This window comes from Hyla sarda, chromosome 7 (genome assembly GCF_029499605.1).
Source record: "Hyla sarda isolate aHylSar1 chromosome 7, aHylSar1.hap1, whole genome shotgun sequence".
Taxonomy (NCBI): Eukaryota; Metazoa; Chordata; class Amphibia; order Anura; family Hylidae; genus Hyla; species Hyla sarda.
In genome coordinates this window covers 221,557,061-221,577,363 of record NC_079195.1, presented here as the reverse complement: position 1 = coordinate 221,577,363, position 20,303 = coordinate 221,557,061, and the positions used below count along the sequence as shown (strand labels likewise).

General features: G+C 45.6%; 1 pseudogene; it reads left to right on the top strand.

Annotated features, from left to right (window-relative positions):
* The first annotated feature begins 350 nt into the window (after window positions 1–350).
* LOC130283726 (U2 spliceosomal RNA) lies at window positions 351–458 on the top strand (annotated as a pseudogene).
* Window positions 459–20,303: the final 19,845 nt, after the last annotated feature.

Genomic DNA, 20,303 nt, shown 5'->3' with positions numbered 1-20,303 from the left:
AAATTGTTAAAGGGGCCCTCAGGATAGACAATAAATACTTAAAGGGTTACTCTAATGTCAATTCAAAAAAATTCAGCAGAAGCATATAGCATTGCTTATCTTTCGCCCCAGTTCCATTTGTTTTGTGAGTATGTGACCTCCCCTCCCATAAAATAAACACTATTTTATACAACTCCCAGAATGCATTGCTTTCCCTCAGCTCTTTATATGAGCCCTCTCACCCTGCCTTCTCCTCTCTCGCACCAATCCTGCTAGTTCCTTGCCAAGAGCTTCTGCAGAACATTGCACAACACAGCAGTCTATTGCTCTGCAGTTCTTAAATCTGCAGGACCTACTGCATCATTCTGGTCATCGCTTCTCGGCCTTTTGGCTAAGATCAAGTGTAGTATCTGTTCTTATCAGTTTCATGCTGGTGGCAGGCGATGCTGGTGTGAGTCTGGTGGGGATGGGTGCTGCATGGAGGATGCAGGTGTACCAGGGCGTACCGGGGCTGGTTCTGAGGAATCAGCTCGACGGCTGCGCCGATGTGACCTTCTTCCTCCGGGGCTCGCCATAAGGCTGAGAGGGTCTAGAGCCGAGGTACTTTTGTGCCTTGGGGAGTGGTGACCCAGAGGTGCCGAAACTCACTGGGAGGATGGGCTCACTGAGTGGAAGCATGGGCACCATGATCTCTTCACCTGATGTCAGATGCCAGATGTCCGGGCAATATATCTGCGCACATTCACTTATTTATTTATTTTTGTCTCACTGTGTCACTCTTTGCGTGTTGTGTGTACACAGGATTGTTAGGATGCGGTAGCCCTTCCAGGTGTCAGACCGCATCCTTTGTGCACGGTTTTTTAGTGTAACACGTTTGCACTTTTTCTTGCATTTTGGGTGATTTGAGAGCACGTTCCTCGGCTCTTAAAAAATAAAAAAAATTCTGCTCCTCTGTGGCATTGCTCAGCACAAGGCAGCATGCGGTGGCCACATCTCATTCTTCCCTAATAGTCATAAAAATAGATAAAGGTATATGACCGTGAGATAGTGATGTAAGCTGTAGGGGCTTGTAAGAGGTGATGACATCACTCAGGGGGCAGGGCTAGTCCCGGACACTTGTCCCGGATCTCCAGCAGACAGCGCTGCTTTCTCGTGTATGTGCGGTACACTCACATACAGAAGAAGGCGTCCCCTCTGTGTGAGCCATATCTGCGACTTACACAGAGGAGACGTGACCTCCGCCTCCACGCAGCGCAGGCGCCGAGTACGTCACTCATCGGCGCCTGCACTGTGGAGGAAAGACGACGCGGGCCGCTGCTGCACTCCGGAAAAGATCGCTGCATGAGACAAATACAAGTGATCATCATCTTTTTTTTCAACCAGGGAAGGGGGGAGGGGAAAAACTCTACTACCTACACCTACTAGAAAGGGGGTGGACTCTAACTCTGATTCCTACTCCTACGGGGGGGGGGGGGCTCTAACTCTGCTTTCTGCACCTACTGGGGAGGGGGCTAACTGCTGCCTATACCTACTGGGGAGGGGACGACTCTAACTCTGCTGCCTATACCTACTGGGGGGACGACTCTAACTCTGCAGCCTACAACTACTGGGAGGGGGAGGACTCTAACTCTGCTGTCTACACCTACTGGGGGACTCTAACTCTGATGCCTGCACCTACTGGGGGAGGACTCTAACTCTGCTGCCTGAACCTACTGGGGGGGGGGGGGGACTCTAACTCTGCTGCCTACACCTACTGGGGGGGGGGTCTAACTCTGCTGTCTACACCTACTGGGTGGGGACCCTGCTGTCTACACCTACTGGGTGGGGACCCTGCTGTCTACACCTACTGTGGGGGGACCCTGGTGCCTACACCTACTGTGGGGGGCCCAGCTTCCTACACCTACTGTGGGGGACCCTGCTGCCTACACCTACTCTCGGGGGACCCTGCTGCCTACACCTACTCTTGGGGGACCCTGCTGCCTACACCTACTCTGGGGGGACCCTGCTGCCTACACCTACTCTGGGGGGACCCTGCTGCCTACACGTCCTGTGGGAGGACCCTGGTGCCTACACCTCCTGTGGGGAGACCCTGCTGTCTACACCTACTATAAAGGGACCCTGCTGCCTACCCCTACTGTGGGGAAACTCTGCTGCCTACACCTACTGTGGGGGAACTCTGCTGCGTACACCCTTCTAGATGTAATTGTAATCATTCATATGGTATACAGATCCTGTGTACAGCTGATATCTACCGCTATTTGGTCCTGTATATAATCACTTATTTTGTATACAGATCCTGTGTACAGCTGATATCTACCACCACATGGTCCTGTATATAATCACTTATATTGTATACAGTTCCTGTATAGTATACTGGTCTGTGTATGGTGGTTTTATTCAGTACAGTATGGCGGTATTATACAGTTATTGTGTGGTGGTATATATTTACTCCTTGTATACTGGTATTATTGGTCATGGAAAAGTATTTTACCTACCTTAAAGTGTTTCTTATATATAAAATTTCGTTTATTTTGTGTGTAGGACTAGTAGAGGGATTTGAGTAGAATAGGGGCAGAAGTGTGACCAGCAGCAGAGCATCGCAGGGAGCCCTTACTTTTTTTTTTTGTTCGGGGGCCCTGATTGTCAGTCCACCCCTGATCTAAACAGTATTGTGGCTGCTGCTTTCCTGTGAATGGTTCGTCCGTAAAGATGGTTGTGCCCGTTCCTGCAGTTTATCCTGTTTACTTGAATGAGACAGAATTGAATTAAAGGGGTACTCTGATGCTCAGCCTTTGGATCGAACTGTTCCGAACGCTGGAGCCGGCACTGGGAGCTCATGTCCTCATAGCCCCACCTATTCATGACGTCACACCCCGCCCCTCAATGCAAGTCTATGGGAGGGGGCGTGACAGCCGCCACGCCCCCTCCCATAGACGTGCATTGAGGGGGCGGGGCATGACGTCATGAGGGGGCAGGTCTATAACGTCACAAGCTCCCGGCGCTGGCTCCAGCGTTCGGAACAATTTGTTCCAAACGCTGAGCAGCAGAGTACCCCTTTAATGCCCTGGCCCCTCCTTTGTGCTGATCCATGGGTGTCCCTGAGATCAGACCCCGCATGTATAAAATTCAAGACTGATTCTAAAGACAGGTCATTAATGTTATTGTCCCCGAGAACCACTTTAATGTCTACATGTAGGTTCCTTGTCACAGCCCCTGAGCCATTGTGTGTAGACACCAAGATTTTACCATCCTGTGATTGATCCGGTCATCTGGGAATGTTTATACGTTATGGTTCTTGGAAAAGGCGGTCACAATGTCGTAGCTTGTAAAGTTATCCTCAATGATCAGCATTGGCTGCTCACACTGTATAAGCTGCACAAAAAGAAAAACTCTGAGACTTCATAATATGATACATTGGATCCTTACAGCAGGATCAAGATGACCCCTAAACCAGACCTAACGCAAGCTGTTAAAAGAGGCCTCCGAAATTAAAGATGACAATATTTTTCCCCCCCATAATTTATGAACTGGGTACAACGACATACACCCTTATCGGACATACACGCACAACGGCGCTTCCTCTGGCCAGTATGTGCCAGAGGAAGCGCTGTTGTGCGTGAAACTTGTTGCCGCCCCTGTGTTACCTGTATCACCTACTGCTCCCTGTGTATCTGTCCTGTATACTGAAGTTATCTTTTCTTTGACACAATAAAGCATGAACTTTTGCATGGACATCAGCGGTGAGTGCATTATCTCCATACTTCTATTGTGCTTCCGGAAAATAAATATATTATATATAAATATTGTTTTTAAATCAACTGGTGCCAGGAATTGATTCAGAGTTGTAAAAATTGCTCCAGAGGAAAATGTGTAGTTCTTTCCAGTCTGACCACAGTGCTCTCTGCTGCCACCTCTGTCTGTGTCAGGAACTGTCCAGAGCAGGAGCGATTTCCTATGGGGATTTGCTCCTACTCTGGACAGTTCCTGACATGGACAGAGGCGGCAGCAGAAAGCACTGTCGTCAGACTGGAAAGAACAACACAACTTCCTCTGGAGCATACAGCAGCTGATAAGTACTGGAATGATTACGATTATTAAATAGATGTAATTTCCAAATTTGTATAACTTCCTGGCACCAGAGGATTTGATTTTATACAGCAGCTGATAAGTACTGGAAGGATTAAGAACTATATACATATATATTCTTCATCTGGAGTATACAGCAGCTGATAAGTACTGGAAGGATTAAGAACTTTATTATATATATATATATATATATATATATATCATTATAAAACTATTAATCCTTCCAGTGCTTATCAGCTGCTGTATACTCCAGAGGAAGTTGTGTAGTTCTTTTCTGTCTGACCACAGTGCTCTCTGTTGCCACCTCTGTCTGTGTCAGAAACTGTCCAGAGCAGGAGCAAATCCCCATAGAAAATCGCTCCTGTTCTGGACAGTTCTTGACACGGACAGAGGTGGCAGTAGAGAGCACTGTGATCAGACTGGAAAGAACTACACAACTTCCTCTGGAATATACAGCAGCTGATAGGTACTGGAAGGATTAAGAGCTTTATAATTTTTATATATATATAAATAAAATATATATATATCAAATTATAAAGCTCTTAGTCCTTCCAGTACTTATCAGCTGCTGTATACTCCAGAGGAAGTTGTGTAGTTCTTTCCAGTCTTACCACAGTGCTCTCTGCTGCCACCTCTGTCCGTGTCAAGAACTGTCCAGAACAGGAGCGATTTCCTATGGGGATTTGCTCCTGCTCTGGACAGTTTCTGACACGGACCGAGGTGGCAGCAGAGAGCACTGTGATCAGACTGGAAAGAACTACACAACTTCCTCTGGAGTATACAGCAGCTCATAGGTACTGGAAGGATTAAGAGCTTTATAATTATATATGTATAAACAGTGCTCCTTTCAATAAAACAGCACCAATCACTGGGTCCGGATTAAATGCAGGTTAAAGGGGTACTCCGGTGAAAACCTTTTTTCTTTTAAATCAACTGGTGGCAGAAAGTTAAACATATTTGTAAATTACTTATATTAAAAAATCTTAATCCTTCCTGTACTTACTAGCTGCTGAATACTACAGAGGAAATTATTTTCTTTTTGGAATGCTCTCTGATGACATCACGAGCACAGTTCTCTCTGCTGACATTATTATAATAATAATAACGCTATATTTATTGTTGTCCTTAGTGGGATTTGAACCCAAGTCCCCAGCACTGCAAGGCAGCAGTGCTAACCACTGAGCCACCATGCTGCCCTTAGCATACATCTGCTATGCACGGTTGCTAAAATGGACAGAGATGTCAGCAGAGAGCACTGTGCTCGTGATGTCATCAGTGTTCCAAAAAGAAAGGAATTTCCTCTGTAGCATTCAGCAGCTAATAAGTACTGGAAGGATTAAGATGTTTTAATAGAAGTAATTTACAAATATGTTTAACTTTCTGCCACCAGTTGATTTAAAAGAAAAAAGGTTTTCACCGGAGTACCCCTTTAAGATTCTTTATTGCATTAGAGCATAGGGTGCAACGTTTCGGCGTACAAGCCTTTGTCAAGCATGTATATATATTTACTGTATACCCCATTAAAGCCAGTTAGAAGCTCTATAAAAAGTCTCAGATTGGCCTGAGCCTGAGGAAAGAAAAAAAATAAAGAATTTAGGTAAGTTTACAATATACGGTAAGTGAAATGGAAACAGTTCTCCTAGATGCCCTATGTCATCCCCCTGTATAATGAGAAGAATTGTACAAACAAACTAAGTGGCTTCTCCAAAGAAACCCGTCGGGCAAAGAAGAACAGTTTACAATGATCGATCGATGCTCTTAGGGTAAATGAAATACAGTCGGGTTATTAGACTGTTTTATCGTCAAGCCATATCCAGGGCCTCAATGAATATCATTCCATTACTTGCATTGGCTGAAAGATCACTTACTGAAATGTATGGAATTCATTCATTGACAGCCATTCTGTAAAATGGCGCTGGAACCCAGAATTAGGACAGATCACGCCTATTGTATAAATGCCCCACTAAGTCTTCCTGGCTAATTTAAAGATTTGTATTTATTTTTTGCTTATACAGTGCAGCATAGGCCATTACAGTGGTCCCTCAAGTTACAATATTAATTGGTTCCAGGACGACCATTGTATGTTGAAACCATTGTATGTTGAGTCCATAACTCTATGGAAACCTGGTAATTGGTTCTAAAGGCACCAAAATGTCATTCAAAAAAATTAGGAAAAAGTGAGGATTAAAGATAAATAAGTAGATAACTAATGGAGATAGAGCAAATCCTTATATATAAAAGTAAGAAAGATCTGCTGGGAGCTGTAAATCACTGTCTGTTTCAGTGTTTCCCAAGCACGGAGCCCCCAGCTGTTGCAAAACTACAACTCCCAGCATGCCCGGACAGCCTTCGGCTGTCCGGGCATGCTGGGAGTTGTAGTTTTGCAACAGCTGGGGGCACCCTGCTTGGGAAACACTGGCCTATGTAGAGGACAGGAGCTTATTCAGGGTCCTGTACAGTACACGCAGTGTCCTAAAAAAGTAATGAGTCGCCCTCACCTGGTGTCCAGAGGAGCAGGTAACCCTGGTACAGGTAAAGTGTACAGAACATGTAATACCTTCCTGTACTGTAGGGGGCGCTACCAGACATCAGTCAGTGCATACACTTCAGTAATACAGGTAAAGTGTACAGAACATGTAATACCTTCCTGTACTGTAGGGGGCGCTACTAGACATCAGTCAGTGCATACGCTTCAGTAATACAGGGGTTTTACCAGTGAATGCCTATTCTGATTGGTCAGTTCTTCCAGCCGTTGACACATTTCACAGATCTGGACTGTCTGTATCATTGTATGTTGAGTCTGGTTTCAACTTACAATGGTCCAGAAAAGACCATTGTATGTTGAAACTATTGTATGTTGAGGCCATTGTAAGTTGAGGGATCACTGTATTAGAGAATAATGTAAAGGGTCTTGTGCTTACTTATTTTAGCTGATGTGGCAGGCATGGAATTTTAACTATACTGATTCCATTCACTGACATGATTTTTTAATGCAGCTACATTTCCCATGAATCCTTTGGCTATGCAGAAAGAGGGGTGGAGTCTTATCTCTGCACCTGGTCATCTGTCTATCACCAGGCTAGCCTAAACTGCGAAGCCTCATAGGTTGATTGGGGTAAGTTCAGAATATGTGCTGTTTTGATCATTTTTCTTATTCAGGGTGTAGTCCAGTGTTTCCCAACCAGGGTGCCTCCAGCTGTTGCAAAACTACAACTCCCAGCATGCCCAGAGAGCTGTTTAGTCATGTTGGGATTTGTAGTTTTGCAACAGATGGAGAGCTACAGTTTGAGACCACTGCACAATGATCTCTATACTGTTGCTCTCCAGATCTTGCAAAACTACAACTCCCAGCATGCCCACATAGCAGTTTGCTGTCTGAGCATGCTGGGATTTGTAGTTTTGCAACATCTGGAGGTCCACAGTTTGGAGATCACTGTGCAGTGGTCTCTATAAACTATAGCTCTCCAGCTGTTGCAAAACTGCAAATCCCAGCATGCCCAAACAGCTGTCTCGGCATGCTGGGAGTTGTAGTTGTGTACCTCCAGCTGTTGCATAACTACATCTCCCAGCATGTCCTTCGGCGATCAGTACATGTTGTAGTTTTGCAAAAGCTGGAGGCACACTGGTTGGAAAATACTGAGTTAGGTAACTGTAGGTTTTCCAACCAGTGTGCCTCCATGTGACTAACTACTGTATGCTCCAGAGGAAGTTGTGTCGTTCTTTCTAGTCTGACCACAGTGCTTTCTGCTGCCACCTCTGTCCATGTTAGGAACTGTCCAGAGTAGGAGAAAATCCCCATAGAAAACCTCTCCTGCTCTGGACAGTTCCTGATATGGACAGAGGTGTCAGCACAGAGCACTGTGGTCAGACTGGAAAGAACTACACAACTTCCTCTGGAGCATATAGCAGCTTAGAAGTACTGGAAAGGTTAAGAATTTTCTATAGACATAAATTACAAATCTGTAGAACTTTCTGGCACCAGATGATTTTAAATATTTTTTTCACTCCGGAATACCCCTTCAATCCAGTGGTCTTCAAATGGTGGACCTCCACATGGTGCAAAACTACAACTCCCAGCATGCCCGGACAGCCATTGGTGTTGTAGATTTGCAACAGCTGGAGGACTACCGTTTAAAAAAGACAAAACAAAACCCTGGATTAAAGGGAAGATTAAAATAAATAGACTTACCCCTTTAAAGGGGTACTCCGCTGCTCAGCATTTGGAACAAACTGTTCCGAACGCTGGAGCCGCCGCCGAGAGCTTGTGATGTCATAGCCCCACCCCTCACGATGTCACGCCCCGCCCCTCAATGCAAAGTCCATGGGAAGGGGCGTGACAGCTGTCAAGCAGCCTCCCATAGACTTGCATTGAGGGGGTGGGGCGTGACATCATGAGGGGGCGGGGCTATGATGTCACGAGCTCCCGGCTCCAGCATTCGGAACAGTTTGTTCCAAACGCTGAGCAGCAGAGTACCCCTTTAAGCAATTGTGTACATAAAACTGTAGGACATTTTTAGGTTGTTTATTTCTAATTTCAGATGTGGTTTTCACCTTTTTATACTTCGGTGAAAAACTTTTTTTTTTTTTTTTTTTAAATCAACTGGGGCCAGAAAGTTAAACAGATTTGTAAATTACTTTTATTAAAAAATCTTAATCCTTCCTGTACTTATTAGCTGCTGAATACTACAGTGGAAATTCTTTTCCGTTCGAAACACAGAGCTGTCTGCTGACATGATGAGCACAGTGCTCTCTGCTGACATCTCTGTCCATTTTGGGAACCATCCAGAGTAAAAGGAAATCCCCATAGCAAACATATGCTGCTCTGGACAGTTCCCAAAATGGACAGAGATGTCAGCAGAGAGCACTGTGCTCATGATGTCAGCAGACAGCTCTGTGTTTCAAAAAGAAAAGAATTTCCTCTGTAGTATTCAGCAGCTAATAAGTACAGGAAGGATTAAGATTTTTTTAATAGAAGTAATTTACAAATCTGTTTAACTTTCTGGCACCAGTTGATAAAAAAAAAAAAAAAAAAAAAAAAGTTTTTCACCGGAGTACCCCTTTAACTGCAACTGGGTAGCAACCATGTGTCCTTTTTACATCGATCCGTGCAGTTTTAGATGTCGTGACTGTTTAGGATGTTCTGCAGTAGCTGAGACACATATGTCGCACAGGGCATTGTACCCGCTTGTCGTGTTCCGCGGCGACGCTTGTTTCGCTCACTGACAATATCTAGATTCAGATGGATCTTTGAGGCCTCATATCTGGGCCTGACAGATGTATTTGCCCCCAGGCAGACATTTAATGTGTAACAAATAGTGAATGTATTCAGTGCTAATGGAAGCGCGGGATGCCGGGGGGCATGTAAGTGGCTTCTTCTAGGCTGGTGGGTATAAGGCAGAGCATTCTGATTGGTTGTGTCACAGGGAGAAGACACACGGGAGGCCTCATTGTGTTATTCAATAAAGAAATGGCCATGGGGGACCGGGTTACGACATCGTAAATGCCGCGCTCGATGCTAAAAGTGTTTTATTTTTACCGTCTGCCGGGGATGAGGTCAATTGAAAAGTAAATCAAATTGCATGTACTGTATACCTCAAGGGCAGAGCCAGTGTCGTTGTAACATTAGTAATGTGGAGGACGGAACTTCTGTGGCTGCCGTTCACGTCAAAGCGAATAAAAGGAGAGCGCAAAATATTCTCAAGGCTGCGGGAAAAAATGTAACTGCAGATGAGTCACCAGGAGGTTAAAATGTTCTAAAACTAAACAGTGATATTACAGAAACAATACAAAATAAGCGGAATAACTTACACAAAATGCGAAAGTCCCTGCGTCCTCCGAATCGGTTGCTATAAATATCATTCGCCCGATTTATAGCGATTTGTGGGAAGGTTGTACGGTCACTGCTGCAGCTTCCATGATCTCCGAGATTCCTATTTATATCCTACAGATAGGAACCTGCTGACCTGTGGACAGGAATTCTCAGCGTGTCATCGACGGCGACATAGAAAATGGTTTCCATTGTTGTGGTCACTTGTAGTTATGGTGGACGCGATTGTATAAAAGGAGAGGACCAAAAAAAAAAATCGGAAGTAAAGAAACATAATAAAGATTAGAAACATTGTATCTTATGGGGGAAACAGCTCGTATGCAAACTTATGTGTCTCCATGGTTACAGATGACAAAAAATGCATTAAGTAGGTTAGAGAGAAGTATTACAGTATTTGATACTACTACACAGGACATATCCTCTATATTACACCACTCAGGAGAGATCCTCTACACTACACCACACAGGACAGATCCTCTATACTACACCACACAGGACAGATCCTCTATACTACACCACACAGGAGAGATCCTCTATACTACACCACACAGGAGAGATCCTCTATACTACACCACACAGGAGAGATCCTCTATACTACACCACACAGGAGAGATCCTCTATACTACACCACACAGGAGAGATCCTCTATACTACACCACACAGGACAGATCCTCTATACTACACCACACAGGAGAGATCCTCTATACTACACCACACAGGAGAGATCCTCTATACTACACCACACAGGAGAGATCCTCTATACTACACCACACAGGAGAGAACCTCTATACTACACCACACAGGAGAGATCCTCTATACTACACCACACAGGACAGATCCTCTATACTACACCACACAGGAGAGATCCTCTATACTACACCACACAGGACAGATCCTCTATACTACACCACACAGGAGAGATCCTCTATACTACACCACACAGGAGAGATCCTCTATACTACACCACACAGGACAGATCCTCTATACTACACCACACAGGAGAGATCCTCTACACTACACCACACAGGACAGATCCTCTATACTACACCACACAGGAGAGATCCTCTATACTACACCACACAGGACAGATCCTCTCTACTACACCACACAGGAGAGATCCTCTATACTACACCACACAGGAGAGATCCTCTATACTACACCACACAGGAGAGATCCTCTATACAACACCACACAGGACAGATCCTCTCTACTACACCACACAGGACAGATCCTCTATACTACACCACACAGGACAGATCCTCTATACTACACCACACAGGAGAGATCCTCTATACTACACCACACAGGAGAGATCCTCTATACTACACCACACAGGAGAGATCCTCTATACTACACCACACAGGACAGATCCTCTATACTACACCACACAGGAGAGATCCTCTATACTACACCACACAGGAGAGATCCTCTTTACTACACCACACAGGAGAGATCCTCTATACTACACCACACAGGAGAGATCCTCTATACTACACCACACAGGAGAGATCCTCTATACTACACCACACAGGAGAGATCCTCTATACTACACCACACAGGAGAGATCCTCTATACTACACCACACAGGAGAGATCCTCTATACTACACCACACAGGAGAGATCCTCTATACTACACCACACAGGAGAGATCCTCTATACTACACCACACAGGAGAGATCCTATATACTACACCACACAGGAGAGATCCTATATACTACATCACACAGGACAGATCCTCTATACTACACCACACAGGACAGATCCTCTATACTACACCACACAGGAGAGATCCTCTATACTACACCACACAGGAGAGATCCTCTATACTACACCACACAGGAGAGATCCTCTATACTACACCACACAGGAGAGATCCTCTATACTACACCACACAGGACAGATCCTCTATACTACACCACACAGGAGAGATCCTCTATACTACACCACACAGGAGAGATCCTCTATACTACACCACACAGGAGAGATCCTCTATACTACACCACACAGGAGAGATCTTCTATACTACACCACACAGGAGAGATCCTCTATACTACACCACACAGGAGAGATCCTCTATACTACACCACACAGGAGAGATCCTCTATACTACACCACACAAGAGAGATCCTATATACTACACCACACAGGAGAGATCCTCTATACTACACCACACAGGACAGATCCTCTATACTACACCACACAGGACAGATCCTCTATACTACACCACACAGGAGAGATCCTCTATACTACACCACACAGGAGAGATCCTCTATACTACACCACACAGGAGAGATCCTCTATACTACACCACACAGGAGAGATCCTCTATACTACACCACACAGGACAGATCCTCTATACTACACCACACAGGACAGATCCTCTATACTACACCACACAGGACAGATCCTCTATACTACACCACACAGGACAGATCCTCTATACTACACCACACAGGAGAGATCCTCTATACTACACCACACAGGAGAGATCCTCTATACTACACCACACAGGACAGATCCTCTATACTACACCACACAGGACAGATCCTCTATACTACACCACACAGGACAGATCCTCTATACTGCACCACACAGGACAGATCCTCTATACTACACCACACAGGACAGATCCTCTATACTGCACCACACAGGACAGATCCTCTATACTACACCACACAGGAAAGATCCTCTATACTACACCACACAGGACAGATCCTCTATACTACACCACACAGGACAGATCCTCTATACTACACCACACAGGACAGATCCTCTATACTACACCACACAGGAGAGATCCTCTATACTACACCACACAGGAGAGATCCTCTATACTACACCACACAGGAGAGATCCTCTATACTACACCACACAGGAGAGATCCTCTATACTACACCACACAGGAGAGATCCTCTATACTACACCACACAGGTGAGATTCTCTATACTACACCACACAGGAGAGATACAGGTATATAACCACCCAAGGACACAGTTCACCCAATTATCATAGTGGTCAAGGCTTTCCATAACATTATAAAGTGTGTAGAAATGTATCCAGAAAGTTAAACAAAATTAAAATATCAAATTCAATCAGCCTTTTCCTTATAACATTTTGGCCACTAATCCACTTTATTGTTTACTTGGCCTGGCTTACTGATCAGTAATGTCCATTAACCCGACACATGAATAGAATATTTGTAATTGCTTTGGCTTATTAATAGCGTAACGGTTAAATGACCTTTAATTAATGTGCAGCAAATATGCAAATGTGAACGCGTCCCACATCCTGTGATCAGCTAATCACTGTCATTACAGCCCTCCCAGTCCTTCTATTAGGAGCAGCGGAGACATCCAGATCAGCCTTTCCGGAATGATTCATGCCACGGAAAACAGAGGACATGTCCGCAGTTGGACGCTAATAATCCGTAATTAAACCCGCAGCCTTATTTATTTCTACAGAAACTGTCTTCATACAATCACACTGCTAAAACTTTCTTATTGTTCAACATGGTAAAAGAAACAAACCTATAAACCTATAGACGGAGATTTATCAAAATCTGTCCAGAGGAAAAGTTGCAGGCCTTTTAAAAAAAAATGAAAGAAGCGATCTGATTGGTTGCTGTGGACAGGTTTTCATAAATCTCCCCCATGGACTATTATTTAGGTTAAAGGGGTACTCCGGTGGAAAACTTAAGTGAACTGGTGCCAGAAAGATAAACAGATTTGTAAATGACTTCTATTAAAAAAATCTTTACCCTTTCAGTACTTCTTAGCAGCTGCATGCTACGGAGGAAATTCTATTCTTTTTTGAATTTCTTTTTTGTCTTGTCCACAGTGCTCTCTGCTGACTCTTGATGGCCATATCAGGAACTGTCCAGAATAGCATAGGATTGCTATGGGGATTCACTCCTGCTCTGGACAATTCCTGATACGGGCATCAGGTGTCAGCAGAGAGCACTGTGGACAACACAAAAAACAAATAAAAAAAAATAAAGATTTTCCTGTTTGTAGCATACAGCTGCTAAAAAGTACTGAAAGGATTAAGATTAATAGAAATCGTTTACAAATCTGTTTCACTTTCTGGCACCAGTTCATTAAAAAAAAAAATGTACCCCTTTAAATTAGTCTTATCAGAAATCCCTGATGGACAAATAACCATTTGGATAGTGATATTAAATCAGCAACTATTTTATTACTGTAACTGACTCACAGATAGGGTTGCCACCTGGACGGTATTTTACCGGCACAGGCGGTATTTTGGCCACAATCCTCCAACTCCCGGAATGTTGCACCATATACTATACCAGTGTTTCCCAACCAGAGCGGCTCCAGCTGTTGCAAAACTACAACTCCCAGCATGCCCGGACAGCCGTTGGCTGTCCGGGCATGCTGGGAGTTGTAGTTTTGCGACAGCTGGAGGCAACCCTGGTTGGGAAACACTGACCTATACTATATACTACTATATAGTCCAACATGCTGGGACTTGTAGTTTTCGTTTGGGGCAGTTGCTAAGCCACAGGCTGTACCAGGGCATGCTGGGAGTTGTAGTTAGTAACTAACTGCTACTCCCGAATTTAAAATGCGCCCTCATAGAGTCCCGTATGAGGAGAAATAAAAAAGTTATTGAGGTCAGAATAGGACAAAGTTTCCCCGCATGTGTGTATCCTGTGATGTCACACATATATAATTAATTATGCAAATTAGCATGGCGGAAAGACGAGGACTCTCTCAGTTATATACAGTGGTCCCTCAACATACAATGGTAATTCGTTCCAAACGAGCCATCGTTTGTTGAATCCATCGTATGTTGAGGGATTCGTGCAATGTAAAGTATAGGAAGGTGTACTCACCTGTCCCTGCCTCTCCCGATGGTGATCCCGGGCCTCCGCTGGGCTCTCCGCTGTCTTCTCCGGTCCTCTTCTGTCTTCTCCGGTCCTCTTCTGTCTTCTCCGGTCCTCTTCTGTCTTCTCCGGTCCTCTTCTGTCTTCTCCGGTCCTCTTCTGTCTTCTCCGGTCCTCTTCTGTCTTCTCCGGTCCTCCGCTGTCTTCTCCGGTCCTCCGCTGTCTTCTCCGGTCCTCCGCTGTCTTCTCCGGTCCTCCGCTGTCTTCTCCGGTCTTCTTCTGTCTTCTCCGGTCCTCTGCTGTCTTCTCCGGTCCTCTGCTGTCTTCTCCGGTCCTCTGCTGTCTTCTCCGGTCCTCCTCTGTCTTCTCCGGTCCTCTGCTGTCTTCTCCGGTCCTCTGCTGTCTTCTCCGGTCCTCTGCTGTCTTCTCCGGTCCTCTGCTGTCTTCTCCGGTCCTCTTCTGTCTTCTCCGGTCCTCTGCTGTCTTCTCCGGTCCTCTTCTGTCTTCTCCGGTCCTCTTCTGTCTTCTCCGGTCCTCTTCTGTCTTCTTTGGTCCTCCGCTGTCTTCTCCGGTCCTCCGCTGTCTTCTCCGGTCTTCCTCTGTCTTCTCCGGTCCTCTTCTGTCTTCTCCGGTCCTCTGCTGTCTTCTCCGGTCCTCTGCTGTCTTCTCCGGTCCTCCTCTGTCTTCTCCGGTCCTCTGCTGTCTTCTCCGGTCCTCTGCTGTCTTCTCCGGTCCTCCGCTGTCTTCTCCGGTCCTCCGCTGTCTTCTCCGGTCCTCCTCTGTCTTCTCCGGTCCTCTGCTGTCTTCTCCGGTCCTCTGCTGTCTTCTCCGGTCCTCTGCTGTCTTCTCCGGTCCTCTGCTGTCTTCTCCGGTCCTCCGCTGTCTTCTCCGGTCCTCTTCTGTCTTCTCCGGTCCTCTTCTGTCTTCTCCGGTCCTCCGCTGTCTTCTCCGGTCCTCTTCTGTCTTCCGCAAGGCCTTACTGGGCCTGCGTAGCGACGTCATTACGCCGCTGCGTAGCCATTCCCATTGGATGACGTGCGCAGCAGCGTATTGACGTCATCGGAGAGGGCCGAGAAGACACCGGAAGACCAGCGCTGGACCCGGAGGGCACCCCGGAGCATCGTGGAGGGGTAAGTAATACTTACCGCACCACACAGGGAATATTAAGCTGCTATCCGGCAGCAGCTTAAGCATTTGGCGCTGCCGGATAGCACTTAATGCGATGGCCCGACATAAAAAAGCATTGTATGTCGATTTCATCATATGTTGGGGCCATCGTAGGTCGGGGGTTAACTGTAGTTACATAGTTCATAAGGTTGAAAAGGGACCAGAGTTCATCAAGTTTAACCTATACCCTATTTTGCCCCTACTGTGTTGATCCAGAGGAAGGTAAAAAAAAACCTTATGAGGCCGATGCCTATTGCCTCATACTAGAGGAAAAAAATTCTCCTGACTCCAATATGGCAGCAGAATAAATCCTTGGATCAACATTCTGTCCCTATAGATCTGGTATCCATAACCTGTAATGTTATTACCGTACTCCCCAAAAATGTATACAGGCCCCTCCTGATCTCTTATTGTGTTCCCCATGACACCTCCTCAGGCAGAGAATTCCACAGTCTCACTGCTCTTACAGTAAAGAACCCCCGTCTGTGCTGGTGTAGAAACCTTCTTTCCTCTAGACGTAGAGGATGCCCCCTTGTTATAGATACAGTCCTGGGTATAAATAGATCATGGAGAGATCTCTGTACAGTCCCCTGATATATTTATACATAGTTATTAGGTCGCCCATGAGCCGTCTTTTTTGTGACTGCCACAAAGAGCTGAAAGACAGGAAGGGTGAGGACTTTCTCAATGACCATGTAAATGAAAGCTGAAAGAGAGGAAGGGTTGGAACTCTCTTAGTGATCAAGTCACTGCCAGGAAGAGCTGAAAGAAAGGTTGAGGAGCATCTTAGTGACCAAGTGACAAGTGCCAGGAATGTCTGAATAGAGGAAGGGGTCGACCCTCTCGCTGTCCAGGTGACTGGCAGGAAGAGTTAAAGGGGTCATCCAGCTTAGGGTGCTTTCACACCAGGTTTTTAGCCTACGGCTTCCGGATCCGGCTGGGGAGGGGAATACGTGCGCTCCTGCACCCCAGCCGGATCGGCGCTGAAATCCATTGACTTTAATGAGCCAATCGAAGTCACCATTTGACTCCGGTCGGCTCATTTTCGACCCGTATCCTGTGTTTCTGACCGCACCTAAAACCGTAGTATATTACGGTTTTAGGTCCGGTCACAAAACCGGATACAGGGCAGAAATTAGCCGATCGGAGTCCGGCTGTAGGCTGAAAATGTGGTGTCAAAGTACCCTTAGAAAAATTGCTGGGACCCCCTGCAATCTCTTTCCCAGCTCTCCTCCATTCATCTCTATAGAAAAGCTGAAGCGTTCTACTTGGGAATCTCTGTCTCTCATGTTCAGGAAAGAGCCAGGGTGCGGAGCAGGAGATCGCAGGGAGTCCTAGCAGTCGGACCCTTATCCCCTATCCTTATTCTAAGCTAGACTGCTCTTTGAAAAAGAAAGGAAGGTGGTGTACCTTTCCAGTGACCAAGTGACTGTCAAGGAGAGTGATGGAGGACCCTCTCAGTGACCAAGTGACTGTCAAGGAGAGTGATGGAGGACTCTCTCAGTGACCAAGTGACTGTCAAGGAGAGTGAGGGAGGACCCTCTCAGTGACCAAGTGACTGTCAAGGAGAGTGAGGGAGGACCCTCTCAGTGACCAGGTGACTGGCAGGAAGAGAAGGCGAAGGAGAACTCTCTAAAAGAGGAAGTGACTGCCAGGAAGGTTATGGGTAACCATACAGTCATCATTACACATCATACAATAAATTACAATGATACATAGCATGACAGTACAATATACAGCACAGGTTCCCTACGCTATACACTATACCACATGCTACGCTAACATTCCACTCCATCACTCATAATTGAAAAACAAAGTAAAAGAAAACAATGTGTGGTGGCGGATGAGAGGATAAAGTCTTGTGGGGGAGTAGGGTAGTTAGGGTGTTGCTGTTCAGGATAGTTAAGGGCGCTGTTAACCCTTGTCACTCGTGACGCCAGGGTGAGGGTTAAATGCTGTGTTCTTGATAGGCCTATTGCCACCCTTTCCAAGAGCAATAGGTGATGCAGAAATAAAGGACTGTCCACAACCACTGTTAACTGAAAACTTGCTGGAACTTTTACTGAAGAATTTCTGTACATGTAGTAATAGTAACAGTCCAGATAACAGAGTCTCTTTTCATATAGCTGAGCAGCGATTGACAGTCAGTTGGGATCAGATAAGCTCAATTTAGCTTCTGATGGATTGTATAGCAGAGATCCGCTGGATTTAGGGGTGCGTTTAGGTCCAGTGATCTTGCGATCAGTAGCGGGGAATTGCTTAGTCTATCTGCTATGTTAAAGGCCTAGGCCGCAAGGCTTTGGCCTAGCAAATCATCTTGTAAGCTGCGGAGGTCCTACCTCTTCCAGAGTCAGCAACCCAAGAGAGAACAGGAGGAACAAGATGGCACGGGTCCCTTATATGGGCAGGGGCTGGCCGTTTTTGATTGGTCCGTAACGACTGTCACTCAGCGTTACAGTGCATTGTGGGTGAACACGTCATGGGAACCTCCAAAGGTCCTGCAGCAAAACCATAGAGTTCCAACCTAACCACGTGACCCGCAGGTCCTGATACTCTCGGAACAGGTAGCTAACTAAATATATACATATTTATACTTATACTTATATTTATATTGATAAGAACTGCTATATAGTCATTGCCTAACTGAGGGGTGACAAGGGGAAAACTACAAAAGAGGGACCCCGACGTCCTAGGGACTGTGCCTATGGGGACCTCTATACAGGTAACGTATACAATACGGTACCGGGACACCACAAATGCATTACAATCTGTGATCTGGGAAGGGTGTTGGGTCTATGATGGTAGGGAGGGGCGGATCACAGGGCCAAATTACTCAGCAAACACGTGGGGATGTGGGGAAGTAGAGGGGCTTTAGTCCTCTTCTTCATCAACGTCCGGACTGTCCAAGATGGAATAGTCTCTAAGCAGGCTATGGATGACCCTACAGCAGTCCCCGATGGACATGTTCCGGTTATGAAGCTTGCATAAAATCTTCAGTAAAAGTTATACCTGTTACAGAAAACTCTCTGGTTGTGGGCATTCAATTATTATCTACCTCCCTATTGCTCTTGGGAAGGGTGGCGGTAGGATAAGCATTACTGAGGTGCCCTCACCCTGGCGTGACGAATAGCAAGGGTTAACAAGCACCCTTTAGTCACCCTACTCCCCCAGGCTATCACAAATACACTGGTTTGAAAACTGCTCTTCTAAAAAAAAAAAGACTTCCAAAAAAGCTGCAACAACAGCAACTACGCAAAATTTGGCGCCTAATAAACACCAGAAAAACGGTGTATATCCATCGATTAATGTCCTCTATAATCCCCAGCTAAAGATGGAAGGAAGCAGTAAGAAGGGAAAGGAGCAACCATAATCTACACCAATGTTTTCCAACCAGGGTGACTCCAGCTGTTGCAAAACTACAACTCCCAGCATGCCCGGACAGCCTAAGGCTGTCCGGGCATGCTGGGAGTTGTAATTTTGCAACAGCTGGAGGCACCCTGGTTGGGAAACACTGATCTACACTTTATTTGCTACATGTGGTCAAGTGTAAGCAACAGAATACCAGGTCAGTCTACCGACTGATGATCCAGACAAGGACTGTATGCAGTGTTCCTGACGTCAGGCTGGGAGTTGTAGTTTTGCAACAGCTGGAGGCACCCTGGTTTGAGAAACACTGTCGTAGACTTTACTAAGTGCTTCTCTTTGACACATTCTCGAATTAATGGGGTACTGCGGTGGAAAACATTATTTTTTTTTAAATCAACTGGTGCCAGAAAGTTAAACAGATTTGTAAATCTTTATCCTTCCAGTACTTATTAGCAGCTGTATGCTACAGAGGAAATTATTTGCTTTTTGAATTTCTTTTTTGTCTTGTCCACAGTGCTCTCTGCTGACACCTCTGTCTGTGTCAAATCACTGTCCAGAGCAGCATAGGTTTGCTATGGGGATTTTCTCCTGCTAAGGACAGTTCCTGATACGGGCAATTTCACTGTGGACAAGACGAAAAAGAAATTTAAAAAAAGAAATGAATTTCCTCTGTAGCATACAGCTGCTAAAAAGTACTGGAAGGGTAAAGATTTTTTAACAGAAGTAATTTACAAATCTGTTTAACTTTCTGGCACCAGTTCATTTAAAAAAAAAACAAAAAAAAAACGTTTTCCACCAGAGTACCCGGGTAGAGATGAGCGAACTTACAGTAAATTCGATTCGTCACGAACTTCTCGGCTCGGCAGTTGATGGCTTATCCTGCATAAATTAGTTCAGCTTTCCGGTGCTCCGGTGGGCTGGAAAAGGTGGATACAGTCCTAGGAGACTCTTTCCTAGGACTGTATCCACCTTTTCCAGCCCACCGGAGCACCTGAAAGCTGAACTAATTTACGCAGGAAAAGTCATCAACTGCCG